We start from the raw sequence: 19,517 nt of genomic DNA, 5'->3' as shown, positions 1-19,517 counted from the left end.
TGTTTCTCATGCATATTTATAGACAAACTATATAAAGAGGTAATTCACAGATGATGTACCAATTGCCAGGTAATATATTAAAGGATGATCAACCTTATTGGTAATCATACAAATTTAAATTAAAACAACTAGAAACTATTTTTACCTAATAAATGAACCAAAAAATAAAAGATTGCTAATATATTGTAGGGAAGATGAAAATTTACCTCCACCCATCTTAAGTTTTCAAGCTGGAGCTCTTTAGAAAAAAAGACAAATTAACAAGAGAAAACCAGTTTACAAACGCATGCAGTACACATCTATGGGAAAAACTTAAAGGAACTCCACCGGGCAGCCCAGGATTCCAGCTCTGTAGAATCTTCAACTAAAGACAATAATACAGAGAGAAATGACAGGTCCAAGTTTTAGGCTGCTACAGGTGGCAAACTGCAAGAAGGTAAATATATGGAGGAAACTAATGGAGTAGGATTTGTTTGCAGATTCCCCCAGTGCCATCTCTGGACTGATGAGGAGCTTTGCTCCTTTTTTTTTTTTTTTTTTTTTTTTTTTTTATGCTTCACAAATCTGCATGTCATCCCTGTGCCAGGGCCATGCTGATCTCTGCATCTTTCCTATTTCAGTTTATATGCTGCCGAAGCAAGCGCTGCTCTTTCTTAATTGCCTTCAGCTCAAACTAATTTTTACGTCAAAGAGGCACATTTTGGGGTGACATATTCTGGTTTTCTTCAATATTATTTCACAAATATTGTGATGAAATTGTTGCTTTCTTTCATTGCTGGTGAAAATATAAACTGGTTCAATATTCTGGAGGTTATTCATCAGAATTTACAGGGTGCATCCTGTTAGTTAAGTAATTCAACTTTGGAGAATCCGTAAGATCTATCCTACCAAAATACTTGCACTTGGACACATAAATGTATCCATAAGGATGTCCACTGTAGCACTGTTTACAATAGCAACAAGATGAATACAATGGAAATGCCTTATAAGTCATGTTACTGTCAAGTTACAGCTACGCTATGGAACACAATGCAGCCTTGAAAAGAAAGCGACTCTTAAAATGAACATTAAAATGAGCATTTGTTTTTATGTATCATCCAATGTACATTTATATATATTTCCATAATAAGTACTAAATGAAAAAAAATGAATGAATAGTATTTATAGTATGATCTCATTCATGGCTTTTGAAAAACTAAATATGTGTATACGAACACATATAGGCACAGAAACTAAGGAAAAGAAGTGTGGAAAGATGGGGAATGAAAGGTGGAGGCACTATCTCTCTGGGTGGAATTAAAGTCGGGGAGCACTGTGAAACGGAGGGTGGAGCAGAGAGGGGCAAGGAAGAGAGTAGAAAGAAGACTTTATTTTTATTCTATATGCTTTGATAATATTTTAATTTTCTTATGAAAATGCATCCATGGACCTTATATTATTTTTCAAAGTAAAAATAAAACTAGTTCCATCATAGCTTGAACATGTCCTCATTGTGGTCATTCTTGATTACCAAGGCTGCTACATTGCCTAGATTAGCCAGGCCTCACTCTGATTTAGCCACCTCAGAGAAGCTCAGCTAAGCCCTTTCGGATCCCTTAAGAATCACAGATTCTCAGAATTGTATTTTAAAAGTCATCTACTCAATCTCTTATTCAAGCACTTGAGACCTGCCTTAAACATGTCTGCAAATTGACCTCCCAGCCTTTGCTAGATTCCTCTCCTAGTGACAAGAACATTACTTCCCATGGCCTCCTATTCTATCTTCCAGCATCTCTACCAGAAAGACCTCCCTTGTATTAAGCCAAAGTAAGTTTCCTTCCCTAATCCTATGTACTCCTGTGAACACAGCTTACACATCTTTCTCACCCAGAAAGAGAAAGGAGGTCACCACCACTATCCTCCACAGGTGAATTAGAAGAGCTTTTTCTCTACTTAATGTTCATCATACCACTAACCATTCTGTATTATAATTAGACAATTATAATATACAACCAGACCGAAAGACCTAAACATGGAGCACCAAATCCCTATTACCTATATCAGGGTCAGGCTCATGGGAAGTTTTCAGGAAACAGTTGACAGATACGAGGATGGATGGATGGATGGATGGATGGATGGATGGATGGATGGACAGATAGATAGCTGGACTTTATAAGTTATCATTTATTGAGTACTAATTTTATGCTTGGAGCTCACTCCACTTGTTAAATGAACTACGAAGTAGGTATCACTATAATTATCTCCATTTTACCACTCAGGAAACAGGCTCAAAGAGTTTTGCTCATTCAAAATAAGGCTCCATATTTAGCAAAGTTGGGGTCCAAAATTTGGACTACAAAGTTTACACATTTAACTACTTCATCAGAGTGCCATGAATTAATAAATGAGTGAGAGAATGACTCAATCTACCAAACAATTTCTTATAGAATCTCATTGTTTCAAAAATTCTCCATGTGTTTTGGAATTCTGTTAACAACTTTCAAAAGAAAACACAGCTTCGATTTGGCTAAGACCAATTTGCATTCAGTCAGTTCAAAAAAAAAATTTTTTTTTAATAAAAAGAAATCATCAACCAGCCACTACTCCCAATTTTACAGGTGTGAAGTAGACAGGATTTATTTCTAGCCCCCTCTTTGAACTGAGAACAAACCTGAAATCTCATCTGTGGGGATCTTATAGGTACAGCAGCAGAGTGTTAAAACTTATATGAATTTCATTTAAACTTTGTTTGGGCTCCTCCCTTACTTGGGAAAGCTTTACATCAAATTTTGTAACAAAAGAGAACATATAATTTAAATTAAAGAATTGGAGGAAGTTTGGGTACTTTCCAGGCTGGGTTAGCAAACCCCCAAAGCTCCTAATTAGGTTTCCCCTCTGTTTCTTCTTAGTCTGATCATCAAAACCATGGATGAGAATAAAGCAAATCAGATAGATTACCTACTCCTCCTTCAAGATACAAATCCATTATAGACACAACATATTTTAAAGGATATTTTGCAAATACTTCCCAAATTTGCTGGGTTGGCCATATGATCTTATTCTGGTCTGTCCCATACTGTCTGTCCCATAGTAATTCTAAGGACAAAAATACAAGATAATTTTAGTATTGAACAGATCCTACCTTGAGAAGTGGCTTTTTAGTTTCTCATAGTGGCTTTTCAAAGTCCATTTCTTGTGTTCCTGAAATATAAAAAGAGGAGAAATGATTCACCAATCTCAGGTCTGTGTTCTATCTAATAGAGACACCAGAAGATACATTTGGGGCATGTAATGAAAGTTGTAGTTTCTAAAGTCACCTCAAAGACCTATAATTACTCTCTTAAAAATTCATCACTGGTTTTGTCTGTTTGTTTGGCTCTGTTTATATGGCATAGGCACAGCTGACTTTCTCTAGAACGTCCAGAGTCTGATTCACCTAGTGAAAAATACACAGATGAGCTCTTGGTACTTCTGGCTCTAGTCAACATAACAGAGCTCAGATGATTTCTTTGCCTCATCTTCCTTATCTATGAAATCAAGTTTCAGTGATGCTTAGATCGGGATTAAGAAATGACTACCCTAAAACCCTCCTTCACTGTGGGTTTCCAGGGCTTGTATCATCTTCCCTATGGTTCCCCTACTCCTCCAACACTTGTTCACTATTAGTCAGGTTGATAACAAGGCTGAAACAGTTATACTGAAAATGAGAAAATTACCATGCTGGCATCCAAGCTCAGGGAAGAATTAAATCGGTTGATTATAGATATACTTTCCTCTCTGTGACATATGTAATAGATTAAAGCAATCTACCACGTATTTGTCAATACCTTTTATTGGCTTATGTTTCACAGAAATTTGTAAAAATTTTTTTTATAAACTTTATTATCATTTAAATGCTCTTTGATAGCTATCTCTTCATTTGAACCTATCTTAAAATATTTTAAAAGCAAATAAGGCAGTCAAATAGTAATGAATTGGGGCACCTGGGTGGGTCAGTTAAGCAGCCAAGTCTTGATTTCCATGATCTCAGGTCCTGGGTATCGAGCCCTGCATTGGGCTCCCTACTCAGTGGGAGTCAGCTTGAGGATTCTCTCTCTCTCTTCCTCTGTCCCTCCCCACCACTCTCTCTCAAAAACAAATAAATAAATCTTTTTTTTTTTAATAGTAATGTATCAAAGTCAAGCACCTCTACATAACTCAGTGGGGATGTAACCACCAGGCAAAGAAAAAAGAAACATACTTTGCTAGTCACAAATTAGTTCTGCCTATAAAGATTCAGCTTCTTCATGGAAAAAACAATGATGATGACCTAACAAATGACATGACCTAGCATATAATAATTTACAACATGACATTTTATCATCTAATCAATTGAGACTCTCAGCAGTATTGTGTAGGTTTACAGAATAAATATATACGTTACAGATAAAGAAACAGTCTAAGCGTGCATCAGAGTGGTTAAGAGTCTTGCACAAGCTCACTCAGTTAACAGGTGGTTAACAAAACGCACTCTTACTATTACAAATCCAGGACTTCTTCCCCAATGTCAGTACTCTACCCACCGACCCCCCCTACCCCCTGCCCCATCTAGAGAGAATTGGATCATGGTGCTATCCACCAAGGAAAGGCTCTGACATCATTCTCACCTTCCAGGACTAATTTTAGAAACATTCTAAAAAAGATCAAGTTTAGCCAACCTGTCTACTCTGTGTTGTTTCCTCTTTACCCAGCTCCCAATTTTGAGATAGAGAAATTGAGACCTGGAAATAATAATTTTCTGGAGATACCACAGCTTGCATATGTATGAACTGGGTATCAAATCCATGCCTATCTTACTTCAAACCATACAGAATAAAATGTAGCAGAGAGTTGGATTTCAAAGCAAGCCAACTGAAAACGCCAACTCCTCCAACTATCCACTCTGTGACTTTGAAACCCCTAGAAGCCTCAGTATCACTTGCTGTAGGTATTAATTGAGATGATACAACAGAATACCTATGGGGGAAAAACAGCTAGTGTTATAATTGTAATAGAACAATTGTTTTAAAGGAATGTATCATGGACTATATGATTTCAGACACCAGATTTGAGATGAAGCTGAGGGGTCCTCTCAAAATACCAGTATGCACATCACAGAAAAACATATCTTTTCTATAAGGAGCAATGAGGAACAGAACCATAAATAGGTCTCCAGACTCATTAAGCCAGCACTACAAGCCACCATGAGTCTCCTGTCCTGTAGCCCAGATTCCTTCCTGCTTGATAGCCCAGTGACTCCCTCTATCCTAAAATCATCACTCTGGAAAATGTTGTATGACTACCAGATCTGGAAGGAGGGCGGGGGAGCAGTAAGCATGATAGTTCTTTATCCTTGACCAGACCCGTCCCTATAGTCAGGCTTAATGCTTGAAGATGAAAGCTTCCTTGGGAAGAAGTCACCAGAATGGCTATTGGTGCTAACAATCAAAAGATAGTCTCATAATATGAGATACTAAATGAGAGAAGCCTGCTGTCAGGACACAAGAGGACTCAGAGGGAAGGGTGAGCTTCCTGCCAGGCTTCAGAGTCCTAAGCATATCCCCCAAAGTAAGAATTAACAACAGGGAAGAAGTTCCTTGTGATCACTTGTTCTACCCTCATCCTTAATACTTAAAAGCAATGGGTGCCGATTTATAACCCCAGGAAAGCCATGCCATGGTCATCCTCCAGCCTCGGATGGAAATGGACAAGCCCTCAAAGATTTGTGCATGAATCCCAAGATCCCTTAACTTGGACAAATAACTTAAGCTCTCTAAGCCTCAAGCTTCATCTAGCAAAATTTATAGTAAAAATGTACTACCGGGAGGAGTCAAGATGGCGGAGAAGTAGCAGGCTGAGAATACTTCAGGTAGTGGGAGATCAGCTAGATAGCTTACCTAAAGATTGCAAACACCTACAAATCCAACGGGAGATTGAAGAGAAGAAGAACAGCAATTCTAGAAACAGAAAATCAACCACTTTGTGAAAGGTAGGACTGGCGGAGAAGCGAATCCAAAGCGACTGGAAGATAGACCGCGGGGGGAGGGGCCGGCTCCCGGCGAGCGGCGGAGCAACGGAGCACAAAATCGGGACTTTTAAAAGTCTGTTCCGCTGAGGGACATCGCTCCAGAGGCTTAACTGGGGTGAAGCCCAGGCAGGGTCAGCGCGGCCTCAGGTCCCTCAGGGTCACAGAAGGATCGGGGGTGTCTGAGTGTCGCATGGCTCACAGGTATTAGAACGGGGAACCCGGCTACAGAGACAGAGCCGAGGAGTGACTCTCAGCTCGGGGTTACATTGAACCGGTCGCAGGCTCGGTCAGCTCGGAGCGCGGCCGGAGGCCAGGGTGGCAGGAGTCATTGGGCGCTGCTCTCTGAGGGCGCACTGAGGAGTGGGGCCCCGGGCTCTTGGCTCCTCCGGGCCGGAGACCGGGAGGCCGCCATCTTCACTCCCATCCTCTGGAACTCTACGGAAAGCGCTCAGGGAACAACAGCTCCCGAAAGCAAACCCAGCAAACCCGAGGGGATTACTCAGCCCGGGCCCCGGTAAGGGCGGTGCAACTCTGCCTGGGGCAAAGACGCTTGAGAATCACTACAACAGGCCCCTCCCCCAGAAGAGCAACAAGAAACCCAGCCAGGACCAAGTTCACCTACCAAGGAGTGCAGTTTCAATACCAAGGAGAGCGGCGGAATTCCAGACGAGAAGAAAGCAAAGCACGGAACTCATAGCTTTCTCCCCATGATTCTTTAGCCTTGCAGTTAATTTAATTTTTTTTTTCTTTTTCAATTTTTTTTTCTCTTCTTCTGCTAAATTTTTTTAACTTTTACCGTTTTCTTTTTTAACGTTTTTTAAATAGTTTATCTAATATATATATTTTTTTTCTTTTTATATTTTTTATCGGCTTTCTTTTTTTAATACTTTCTTTTTTTTTTTCTCTTTCTGAACCTCTTTTTATCCCCTTTCTCCCCGCTCACGATTTGGGATCTCTTCTGATTTGGCTAAAGCATATTTTCCTGGGGTTGTTGCCACTCTTTTAGTATTTTACTTGCTCCTTCATATACTCTTATCTGGACAAAATGACAAGGCGGGAAAATTCACAACAAAAAAAAGAACAAGAAGCAGTACCAAAGGTTAGGGACCTAATCAATAGAGACATTGGTAATATGTCAGATATAGAGTTCAGAATGACGATTCTCAGGTTCTAGCCGGGCTTGAAAAAGGCATGGAAGATATTAAAGCAACCCTCTCGGGAGATATAAAAGCCCTTTCTGGAGAAATAAAAGAACTAAAATCTAACCAAGTTGAAATAAAAAAAGCTATTAATGAGGTGCAATCAAAAATGGAGGCTCTCACTGCTAGGATAAATGAGGCAGAAGAAAGAATTAGCGATATAGAAGACCAAATGACAGAGAATAAAGAAGCTGAGCAAGAGAGGGACAAACAGCTACTGGATCACGAGGGGAGAATTCGAGAGATAAGTGACACCATAAGATGAAACAACATTAGAATAATTGGGATTCCAGAAGAAGAGGAAACAGAGAGGGGAGCAGAAGGTATGTTGGAGAGAATTATTGGAGAGAATTTCCCCAATATGGCCAAGGGAACAAGCATCAAAATCCAGGAGGTTCAGAGAACCCCCCTCAAAATCAATAAGAATAGGTCCACACCCCATCACCTAATAGTAAAATTTACAAGTCTTAGTGACAAAGAAAAGATCCTGAAAGCAGCCCGGGAAAAGAAGTCTGTAACGTACAATGGTAAAAATATTCGATTGGCAGTAGACTTATCCACAGAGACCTGGCAGGCCAGAAAGAGCTGGCATGATATATTCAGAGTACTAAATGAGAAAAACATGCAGCCAAGAATACTATATCCAGCTAGGCTATCATTGAAAATAGAAGGAGAGATTAAAAGCTTCCAGGACAAACAAAAACTGAAAGAATTTGCAAACACCAAACCAGCTCTACAGGAAATATTGAAAGGGGTCCTCTAAGCAAAGAGAGACCCTAAAATAGTAGATCAGAAAGGAACAAAGACAATATACAATAACAGTCACCTTACAGGCAATACAATGGCACTAAATTCATATCTCTCAATAGTTACCCTGAATGTTAATGGGCTAAATGCCCCAATCAAAAGACACAGGGTATCAGAATGGATAAGAAAACAAAACCCATCTATATGTTGCCTACAAGAAACTCATCTTAAACCCGGAGACAACTCCAGGTTTAAAGTGAGGGGGTGGAAAAGAATTTACCATGCTAATGGACATCAGAAGAAAGCAGGAGTGGCAATCCTTATATCAGATCAATTAGATTTTAAGCCAAAGACTATAATAAGAGATGAGGAAGGACACTATATCATACTCAAAGGGTCTGTCCAACAAGAAGATCTAACAATTTTAAATATCTATGCCCCTAACGTGGGAGCAGCCAACTATATAAACCAATTAATAACAAAATCAAAGAAACACATCCACAATAATACAATAATAGTAGGGGATTTTAACACTCCCCTCACTGAAATGGACAGATCATCCAAGCAAAAGATCAACGAGGAAATAAAGGCCTTAAATGACACACTGGACCAGATGGACATCACAGATATATTCAGAACATTTCATCCCAAAGCAACAGAATACACCTTCTTCTCTAGTGCACATGGAACATTCTCCAGAATAGATCACATTCTTGGTCCTAAATCAAGTCTCAACCGGTATCAAAAGATTGGGATCATTCCCTGCATATTTTCAGACCACAATGCTCTAAAGCTAGAACTGAATAATAAGAGGAAATTTGGAAAGAACCCAAATACATGGAGACTAAACAGCATCCTTCTAAAGAATGAATGTGTCAACCAGGAAATTAAAGAAGAATTGAAAAAATTTATGGAAACAAATGATAATGAAAACACAACGGTTCAGAATCTGTGGGACACAACAAAGGCAGTCCTGAGAGGAAAATATATAGCAGTACAAGCCTTTCTCAAGAAACAAGAAAGGTCTCAGATACACAACCTAACCCTACACCTAAAGGAGCTGGAGAAAGAACAAGAACGAAACCCTAAACCCAGCAGGAGAAGAGAAATCATAAAGATCAGAGCAGAAATCAATGAAATAGAAACCAAAAAAACAATAGAACAAATCAACGAAACTAGGAGTTGGTTCTTTGAAAGAATTAGTAATATTGATAAACCCCTGGCCAGACTTATCAAAACGAAAAGAGAAAGAACCCAATTAAATAAAATCATGAATGAAAGAGGAGAGATCACAACGAACACCAAAGAAATACAGACAATTATAAGAACATACTATGAGCTACTCTACGCCAACAAATTTGACAATCTGGAAGAAATGGATGCATTCCTAGAGACATATAAATGACCACAACTGAACCAGGAAGAAATGGAACGCCTGAACAGACCCATAACCAGTAAGGAGATTGAAACACTCATCAAAAATCTCCAAACAAACAAAAGCCCAGGGCCAGATGGCTTCCCGGGGGAATTCTACCAAACATTTAAAGAAGAACTAATTCCTATTCTCCTGAAACTGTTCCAAAAAATAGAAATAGAAGGAAAACTTCCAAACTCATTTTATGAGGCCACCATCACCTTGATCCCAAAACCAGACAAGGATCCCATCAAAAAAGAGAACTACAGACCAATATCCTTGATGAACACAGATGCAAAAATTCTCGCCAAAATACTAGCCAATAGGATTCAACAGTACATTAAAAGGATTAATCACCACAACCAAGTGGGATTTATTCCAGGGCTGCAAGGTTGGTTCAACATCCGCAAATCAATCAATGTGATACAACACATTAATAAAAGAAAGAATAAGAACCATATGATACTCTCCATAGATGCTGAAAAAGCATTTGACAAAGTACAGCATCCCTTCCTGATCAAAACTCTTCAAAGTGTAGGGATAGACGGCACATACCTCAATATTATCAAAGCCATCTATGAAAAACCCACCGCAAATATCATTCTCAATGGAGAAAAACTGAAAGCTTTTCCGCTAAGGTCAGGAACACGGCAGGGATGTCCGTTATCACCAGTGCTATTCAACATAGTACTAGAAGTCCTAGCCTCAGCAATCAGACAACAAAAGGAAATTAAAGGCATCCAAATCAGCAAAGAAGAAGTCAAACCATCACTCTTTGCAGATGATATGATACTCTATGTGGAAAACCCAAAAGACTCCACTCCAAAACTGCTAGAACTTGTACAGGAATTCAGTCAAGAGTCAGGATATAAAATCAATGCACAGAAATCAGTTGCATTTCTCTACACCAACAACAAGACAGAAGAAAGAGAAATTAAGGAGTCCATCCCATTTACAATTGCACCCAAAACTATAAGATATCTAGGAATCAACCTAACCAAAGAGACTAAGAATCTATACACAGAAAACTATAAAGTACTCATGAAAGAAATTGAGGAAGACACAAGGAAATGGAAAAATGTTCCATGCTCCTGGATTCGAGGAATAAATATTGTGGAAATGTCTATGCTACCTAAAGCAATCTACACATTTAATGCAATTCCTATCAAAGTACCATCCATTTTTTTCAAAGAAATGGAACAAATAATCCTAAAATTCATATGGAACCAGAAAAGACCTCAAATAGCCAAAGGAATATTGAAAAAGAAAGCCAAAGTTGGTGGCATCACAATTCCGGACTTCAAGCTCTATTACAAACCTGTCATCATCAAGACAGCATGGTACTGGCACAAAAACAGACACATAGATCAATGGAACAGAATAGAGAGCCCAGAAATGGGCCCTCAACTCTATGGTCAACTCATCTTCGACAAAGCAGGAAAGAATGTCCAATGGAAAAAAGACAGCCTCTTCAATAAATGGTGTTGGGAAAATTGGACAGCCACATGCAGAAAAATGAAATTGGATAATTTCCTTACACCACACACGAAAATAGACTCAAAATGGATGAAGGATCTCAATGTGAGAAAGGAATCCATCAAAATCCTTGAGGAGAACACAGGCAGCAACCTCTTCGACCTCAGCCGCAGCAACATCTTCCTAGGAACATCACCAAAGGCAAGGGAAGCAAGGGCAAAAATGAGCTATTGGGATTTTATCAAGATCAAAATCTTTTGCACAGCAAAGGAAACAGTTAACAAAACCAAAAGACAACTGACAAAATGGGAGAAGATATTTGCAAATGACATATCAGATAAAGGGCTAGTGTCCAAAATGTATAAAGAACTTAGCAAACTCAACACCCAAAGAACAAATAATCCAATCAAGAAATGGGCAGAGATGGGCGCCTGGGTGGCTCAGTGGGTTATGCCTCTGCCTTCGGCTCAGGTCGTGATCTCAGGGTCCTGGGATCGAGGACCGCATCGGGCTCTCTGCTCAGCGGGGAGCCTGCTTTCTCCTCTCTCTCTCTATGCCTGCCTCTCTGCCTACTTGTGATCTCTCTCTCTCTGTTTCAAATAAATAAATAAATAAATCTTTAAAAAAAAAAAAAAGAAATGGGCAGAGGCCATGAACAGACATTTCTGCAAAGAAGACATCCAGATGGCCAACAGACACATGAAAAATTGCTCCATATCACTCGGCATCAGGGAAATACAAATCAAAACCACAATGAGATATCACCTCACACCAGTCAGAATGGCTAAAATTAACAAGTCAGGAAATGACAGATGCTGGCGAGGATGCGGAGAAAGGGGAACCCTCCTACACTGTTGGTGGGAATGCAAGCTGGTGCAACCACTCTGGAAAACAGCATGGAGGTTCCTCAGAATGTTGAAAATAGAACTACCCTATGACCCTGCAATTGCACTGCTGGGTATTTACCCTAAAGATACAAACGTAGTGATCCAAAGGGGCACGTGCACCCGAATGTTTATAGCAGCAATGTTCTCAATAGCCAAACTATGGAAAGAACCTAGATGTCCATCAACAGACGAATGGATAAAGAAGATGTGGTATATATACACAATGGAATACTATGCAGCCATCAAAACAAATGAAATCTTGCCATTTGCGACGACATGGATGGAACTAGAGGGTATCATGCTTAGCAAAATAAGTCAATCGGAGAAAGACAACTATCATATGATCTCCCTGATATGAGGGAGAGGAGATGAAACAAGGGGGGGCTAAGGGGGTAGAAGAAGAGTAAATGAAACAAGATGGGATTGGGAGGGAGACAAACCATAAGTGACTCTTAATCTCACAAAACAAATTGAGGATTAATGGGGGGAGGGGGGTTGGGTGAGGGGGCGTGGGGTTATGGATATTGGGGAGGGTATGCCCTATGGTGAGTGCTGTGAAGTGTGTAAACCTGGCGATTCGCAGACCTGTACCCCTGGGGATAAAAATATATGTTTACAAAATAAATCCATACTCTATCTAAAATAATAATAATAATAATAATAATAATAATTTTTAAAATTTTTCAAAAACATATGTCCAAATAAGAGAAAAAAAAATGTACTACTACTACTACTACTACTATCCAGTATTCCTATCTGTTATCATTTTTATTATCCATACTAATACCATACTTGCTTAAAATTGATGTATCTACTGTAATTATTAAACTAACTCCTATATTTCCATTGGCACCTCAAGATGCACTCTCAAGACGTTCACTTTGCCCCCCCCAAATAAACCCTCTATAAAATGTATCAACATGTTCTCTTGCCCTCAGTTTACAGTTTTTTTCAATCAAAGGTAAGACTTGGGGGGATCATATCAGAGACAGAAGAGAATGAGGTTGGGCTAGTCTTGACACTCCCTCTGCCAGGCTGCTGTGAGTTAGCTATATTTCTTTCGCAAAAGCCACAATTTCTATTAAGCAGCTCTTTCCTTACATCTCTTTCCAGGTTACAGTAATCATTCTCCCCAACTTACCTCTTCAGTGCTAGGGATGGTAATGGTGCCACACCCTTGGTAGCCCTAAGATCCTCTAGTATGTCTTGTTGGTTCTTTATACCCTGCTTACATCTTTATAAACAGTCTCTGTATTAAACAGTCCTCAGTTGTCCAATTGGAATGAGCCATCATTTTCCTATTTTCCTACCAGAGCCTTGACAAATACAAATATTAACAGGCTAATTCATGTAAAATAGCAGTTCAGCTTGCCAGGTCCAAGATACAGATAATTCCCCTCTCTTCTAAGTCCCCATCCAACGGCTCCTTTCAGTCATGGAAATCAACCTTCTGTCCCCTAATCATGGCCCAGTCTCTAAACTTTTGTTCAGTTAACCTCCACCTAAAATGCCACTTAACTTTTTTGCAGTTCAATCATCTGTTGGATTTCCTTTTCTTTCTTCTGTAAATCATCTTTCTACTTCCTTCCATCTCTGATTGCCTATGCTAGCCTTTCTCCCCTTCTCCCCCATTAATAGGCCCCTAGTTTGGTGCTGGTATTGAGGCACTGGTAAACTCAGGGAAGATGGTTCCAGGCCCATAGATGGATCATGATTGGCCTAGTACAGTGGTTGTAATCCCTTTCCTCTTTTTCAGTGACTGTTTAAGGTAGTAGCCATGTGACAAAATCTAGGCTATGACAATTAAGAGGAAATCTGCAGAAGGATAAGGGAAGAAGTAATTTAGAAGAGATGTTCCTTTTAAGAGAAAGAAACAGAGAAAATGTTCTTTTCCTTCCTTCCTTCCTGACTTTGATGTTCTTATTTGAAGATGTGGTGTTTGGCGTTTAGTCAGTCATCTTTTTACCAGGAGAAGAACTCAAGTGAATTGGAAAAAAGCTGACCGGGAGCCTTGACATCAGTGAGCTTCTGAATCAGCAACCTCAAACCCACTTTTCTAAATTTCTCATTACATGAGAAAATAAACCTATCTACATCAACGACTTTCATTTGACTGTTCTGTTACTTGTAGCCCAAAGAATATTAAATGATATACTACCCCAAACTAGTTGCAATCCCACTATGCAGGCATATTCCTATTATCTATTTCCCCTATTCAAAGCAGCTGGCAGCTCTATAAATCATCAAATGTGTCCTAAATTCCTAAGAAAAGGAATGGGAGTGCTGGGCCCATGGAAGGTCTCCTTTATATTGGAACCCACAGTCCCACACAGGTAAGACTCTGTCTTCCTAATCCAAAGGTTAGTGTCTTCAAATCCTTTATCTTTCCTTTTGAGAAAATACAGATGAGACCATTCTGTTCTACAAACATTAACGTCAGAGAAAACAGGGGCCGGCAGTGGCTTCATACTATTTTATCCACACACAGCTTTTAGAAGTCTTTATTTTTTTTTTAAAGATTTTATTTATTTATTTGAGAGAGAGCACATGAGCGAGGAGAAGGTCAGAGAGAGAAGCAGACTCCCCGTGGAGCTGGGAGTCCGATGCGGGACTCGATCCCGGGACTCCAGGATCATGACCTGAGCCGAAGGCAGCTGTCCAACCAACTGAGCCACCCAGGCGTCCCTAGAAGTCTTTAAATAACTAGAAGTACTCATGATAATGGGTAGAATTAGATTTTGGCCAAAAATAAATAAATAACAGTGGACTAAACAAAACAGAAATGTATCTCATTTTCATGTGAATGAAGGCAAGCGTGGAGCCTGCGTAATTTGCAGGCCCCCCAGATCTCCTTCTGATTGTTCTGCTACCTGCAACGTGTACTTTTATCTCATGCTCTAAAATTTCTGTTCCAGTTCCAGCCATCACTTCTGAATTCACAGTAGGAAAATGGAGATGAGAAGAGGAGACACACCTCCCTCCTTTAAGGATACTTCACAGAGTTGCAAATCCACTGCAAGCTTCGTTCTGGGCTGGATATTTTCTGTTTGTTCCTCCACCCCAACTACTCCCCATCCTTTTCTACCCTGTTCTGTGCCTTGGGGAGTTCACCTGAATGGATGACATTAATGGGCTCCCTTGCCTCTGCCTTCTGCTGAGGTAGCCAATAAGAGATACACTCAAGGTTAGGGGATCTATTTCCTCAGCTTGCTCCCTTCCAAGTGGCTAGGGGTTGGATCTATCCCTCCATCTAATGCACAAGTGAGAGTGGTCTACTTCAGGTTGCAAACAATAAAGGGTAAAATAAAAAATTTTAAAAATAGGGCGCCTGGGTGGCTCAGTGGGTTAAGCTGCTGCCTTTGGCTCAGGTCATGATCTCAGGGTCCTGGGATCGAGTCCCGCATCGGGCTCTCTCCTCAACAGGGAGCCTGCTTCCCTCTCTCTCTCTCTCTCTGCCTGCCTCTCTGTCTACTTGTGATCTCTCTCTGTCAAATAAACAAATAAAAATCTTTAAAAAAAATTTTTTTTTAATAAATAAAAATAAAGGGTAGGTACATTGTCTGTAGAGATCATAAAAGTGATAATAAAACCAAATAAAAGTCAACTTTTAATTATGACTGTGCACAATTCTAAACAAGGACAATGATAACATACTCTACCTGCCAAGGCAGACCACTCCCACAATCACTCCACCCCCATGATAGCCACTGCCTCTCCCAAAGGTCATGGCTCCTGTCAATCATCCTTCTCCACATGGTGACTCTCTCCTGGTTTGGTAACCTAGGAGTAGCACCAGTTCTCTGCATATAATCCTCTGGGTTTCCAAAATTCCTACACGCTATATTCACAGCATTGACCAATCAATCAGTCAATGAGAATGGAACTCTGGCCAGTTGGAACAGACACTGCCTGGTGTGCCATTCCCATGCATATCAGCTGGATATCTTCCCTCCCCCTACAAGAGCTAAAGGGATAACAGTTTGGCCTCATCCCTGTACCCACGGACTCTGGGCACCTCCTAAACCCCATGTCTGCTCTGTGAAGTCAGGCCTGTCTACACCAGCCCATCCTTGGCTCCTAGGATGGATCAGCTTCCCAACAGGAAAACCAACTTGACAGCTCCTATTTCTTAACCATGAATTCCAGCCAGCCCTCACTTTTAGCTTGTCAGCATCCACACAGCCACTTCCTTGCAGTACTGGTTTTACTGAGGAAAAGGCAATGCTTAGAGGCAACAAAATGGTCTAAGATGAACAATTAATTGGAGAACTTTGTTTCCTTCCCTAACCACCCAATACAATAACTAGTAAAAATGGATTTCATTGTCTTCTTACAAAACAGTCTGCCCTGGGAGTGCATTTGAAAGGAGTCCCCACAGGCAATGAGATATGCTTTTCTAAGCCATGTATCATTGTCATGGCAATCAGCCGACAGACCCCTATTGTGCAGGAGCCCTGCTGCAGGCCTTCCTAGGAATGTGCTGCTGGTGTTGGCTTGTTGCTACAACAAAGCCTCTGAAAGAACTTCCTAGGGGGCCAATGTTCAGAGTCCCCACAAATCTGAATGCAAGTCTTAGTTCTCCTCTTTGTGCTTGGCTGGAAATGCCTAGCTTTTCCAAAAGTAAGACAAAGCCTTAGGCAGGGAAATGTTGAGGGTGAGTTTTGTTTGGGCCAGTTGTTTTTCATCTCTGTGCCAGACACTTCACACACACATGCATCATCTCTCATCCTCACAAAAGCCGAATGAAGGGTGACCATCCTTGTTTATAGAAGAGGAAACTGAGGCACAGAACCTGGGAGGCAGCAGAGCAATGACTGGACCTCAGGTTGGCCTGATACCACAACCCCATTAGACAGTCTCCAGCTCTGTTAGCACCTTACCCAGAACTGTGCAGCAGGCCAGAGGTGAGGCCCATGGATATAAACCTTCGACTCTGGCCTCCACAACAGACCAAGATGCTGCCTTGGAGAGGAAGAAAATCATATTATCATGGTAGTACCATGACAGTGCAGGCCAGTTGCCTGGGCCAAGTGAGAGGTGATCATCACCACAGGATGGGGATGTAGGACAAGATGGGTTTATCAATTATCTTTTGCCATATGATAATCTACTTCAATACTTAGTAGGGTAGAACAACCAGTTTATTTCTTATGATCTGGGATTTAACTGGCAATGCTTCTTCTCCACGCCATGTCCCTCTGGCATCAGTCATACATCAGCTGATGTCTGTGGTGGCTTGGAAGATTGCAGAGGTCTCCCTCAAGGGTCTGGACCCTAGTGCTGGCTATCGGCTGTGGAGCTGTAGTAGTTTTTCAGATGATTGGCATTCGTGTGTGGGATTTCGCCCTCCAGGATCTCTATACATGTCCTCTCTGTCTAAGGGTATAGCTTGGACTTCCTCACAGCATGGCAGCTGGTTCTCAGTGAATGAAAGCAGAAGCTGCCACCTCTCCCAAAGGCAGGTCCCAGAGCTGGTACAGCATCACTTCTGCTACATTCCATTGATTAAAGCAAATCACAGGCCAGCCCAAGTTCTAGGAGAGGAGAAAGAGACTCCAGTTCCAAGCAGAAACCTGTGCAGAGAGGCAAGAGAGGACCTACTGGCTGCTGTTTTCAGAGAAAATCTACCACAGCGAATGTGTTCAGGAGACATGTACTCTGCGGAGACAATGGAGAGAAGGTTTTCTCAGCAGCTCCACAGTGAACAGGCGTCATCCAGAATGCCAATTCTGATTGATTGTGGCAGTCTGGGGTGCCGAGGGAAGTGGATTCTGAGTCCAGTAGGAACTGAGCATCTGAGTCCAGTAGGAAAAAGTCCCTTACCTGAGTCATCCATTCATCTATTCCTCTTTTGTTTCAAAAAATATTTATCAAGATCCTGTTGTGCGTAGTACATTCTTCCAGGCACTGAGAGAAAAGCAGTAAAAACACACACAAGCACTACATCCTTTCTCAAGAGGCTTGTACTTCAGTGGAGGAGAGAGACAATAAATAAACAAACATAAAATATGCTAGGGAGAGATCAGTGCTCAAAAAGAAAATAGATGTGCATGAAGAGTAGTAGGTGTATTAATCATGTCTCCTTATTTTCTGTATTTGTGATGCTTGACAGCTTGGAGCCTGGCTGGCCCTAGAGACACTGCTCCTTCCAAGGTGAGCCAGTTCCTGGAGATAGTCAGCAACTGGCCCAGGGGTGTGCCTTTCATATGCAAACTTACCGATCTAAAGCCCACACATACACACACCCCCACTCCTCCCAGGTACCAGACAATTGGGGAGAGCCCCCACACTCCTGAGCCAGCTGAAATTATTTAAAGGAGCCAAATCCTATCTGCCTTGCTTCACCTGCTCCTCTGCAGGGAAACCACAATAAAGACTCTGGCTCACATTTTCCTTACTCCCAGTGCCTCTTACTGGACCCCCTCCTTGCTCCCTGTGTGGCCTTGTGTGGCAAGGCATGCTCCTTCCTCTTTGGGACAACGAGTAACAAAACATCTTTTCAACAGCAATTGTCTTCTGATCTGTTGACTTCACCATACCTGGATCATAACAAAACCTCCATTTTCAATAAAACAATAAGGAGATTTCTAATAAGGTAACATATGAGCAGATGCACAAAGAGAAGTCAGCCATGAGGGTAGGCAGAGATGAACATTCCAGAGAGATGGTAAGTGTAGAGGTCCTAGGAAGTCATTCTCAGCATATCTGAGGAGCACTGTGGCTGTAACAGAGGTAACAAGGGGGAGAGTGGTGAGAAATGAGACCTGAGAGGCAGTGAGGCAGAGAATGAGGCTCAGCCATGGGGAGGTAAGGGATGTTCAAGCTACACTGTGGCGGCGCCGTCCAGTAGAAAGGCAGAGTGAGCCCTGAATACAAGCCACGTATGTGACTGAAATTTTCCAGCAGCCACATTTTAAAAAGTAAAGAAGAAACAGGAGCAAACAATTTTAATAATCTACTTTATTTAACCCAACACATAAAAAATATCATTTCAACATGTAATCAATATAAAAATTATTAACAAAAAATTTTACTTTTCATATGAAGTCTTTCAAATCCAAGTGTGCATTTTATCCTCACCACACATCTTGGTTCAGACTCACCCTACTTCCGGTGCTTGATAACCACACGAGCCTATCGGTTACCCCACTGAACAATGCACTTCCATATCATCTAGACTTGGATTTCCCCAACTTGTCTATCTCAGAAAACTGTTCTTATTAATAAACACATAGAGAGAACAATTTTCTCTGTCCTGACTATAGACTGAGTATCTGTGTCTCCCTGCCCCAAAACTCATAGGTTGAAACCAGATCCTTAATGTGGTGGCCTCTGGAAGGGGACTAGGTTGCAAGGGTGGAGCCCTCATCAATGAGATCCTTGCCCTCAAAAAGGAGACCAGCCTTCCACCAAGGTGAGGACACAGCGAAAAGACAGCTGTCTATGAACCAGGAAGAGGCCTCTCACCAGACAGCACATCTGCCCACTCCTTGATCTTGGACTTCCCAGCCCCCAAAACTGTGAGAAGCACCTCTCTGTGTATGATACTGTGTTACAGCAGTCCTAGCTAAGTACTCAAACAAAAGCAAAGAAACACTAGTTAAACCAATTTAAAATTTTTATTTTAAAATGATTTTAAGCCCAAAGGAAGGGCAGAAGTGTTAAGGTGTTAATTTACACTACGAATCTCCTAGAGAGGCATAAACTAAGAACGCAGGTAATACATTTTTAAGGGCTGCGCTTTGGGAAGTCCCAGGAGCTTCCAACCA

General features: G+C 41.1%; 1 long non-coding RNA gene and 1 pseudogene across 1 annotated transcript in view; both read right to left on the bottom strand.

Annotated features, from left to right (window-relative positions):
• Nucleotides 1-19,517, bottom strand: part of LOC125098494 (uncharacterized) — a 610,756-nt gene that overhangs the window by 483,399 nt on the left and 107,840 nt on the right. The window contains exon 3 of the long non-coding RNA XR_007126846.1: nt 3,122-3,180. This is a non-coding gene — a long non-coding RNA (uncharacterized LOC125098494). The remainder of the gene's footprint in view (nt 1-3,121; nt 3,181-19,517) is intronic.
• Nucleotides 541-640, bottom strand: LOC125099523 (uncharacterized; annotated as a pseudogene).

Source organism: Lutra lutra, chromosome 4 (genome assembly GCF_902655055.1).
Source record: "Lutra lutra chromosome 4, mLutLut1.2, whole genome shotgun sequence".
NCBI classification, from domain to species: Eukaryota; Metazoa; Chordata; class Mammalia; order Carnivora; family Mustelidae; genus Lutra; species Lutra lutra.
This window is presented reverse-complemented; position numbering and strand designations above follow the sequence as displayed.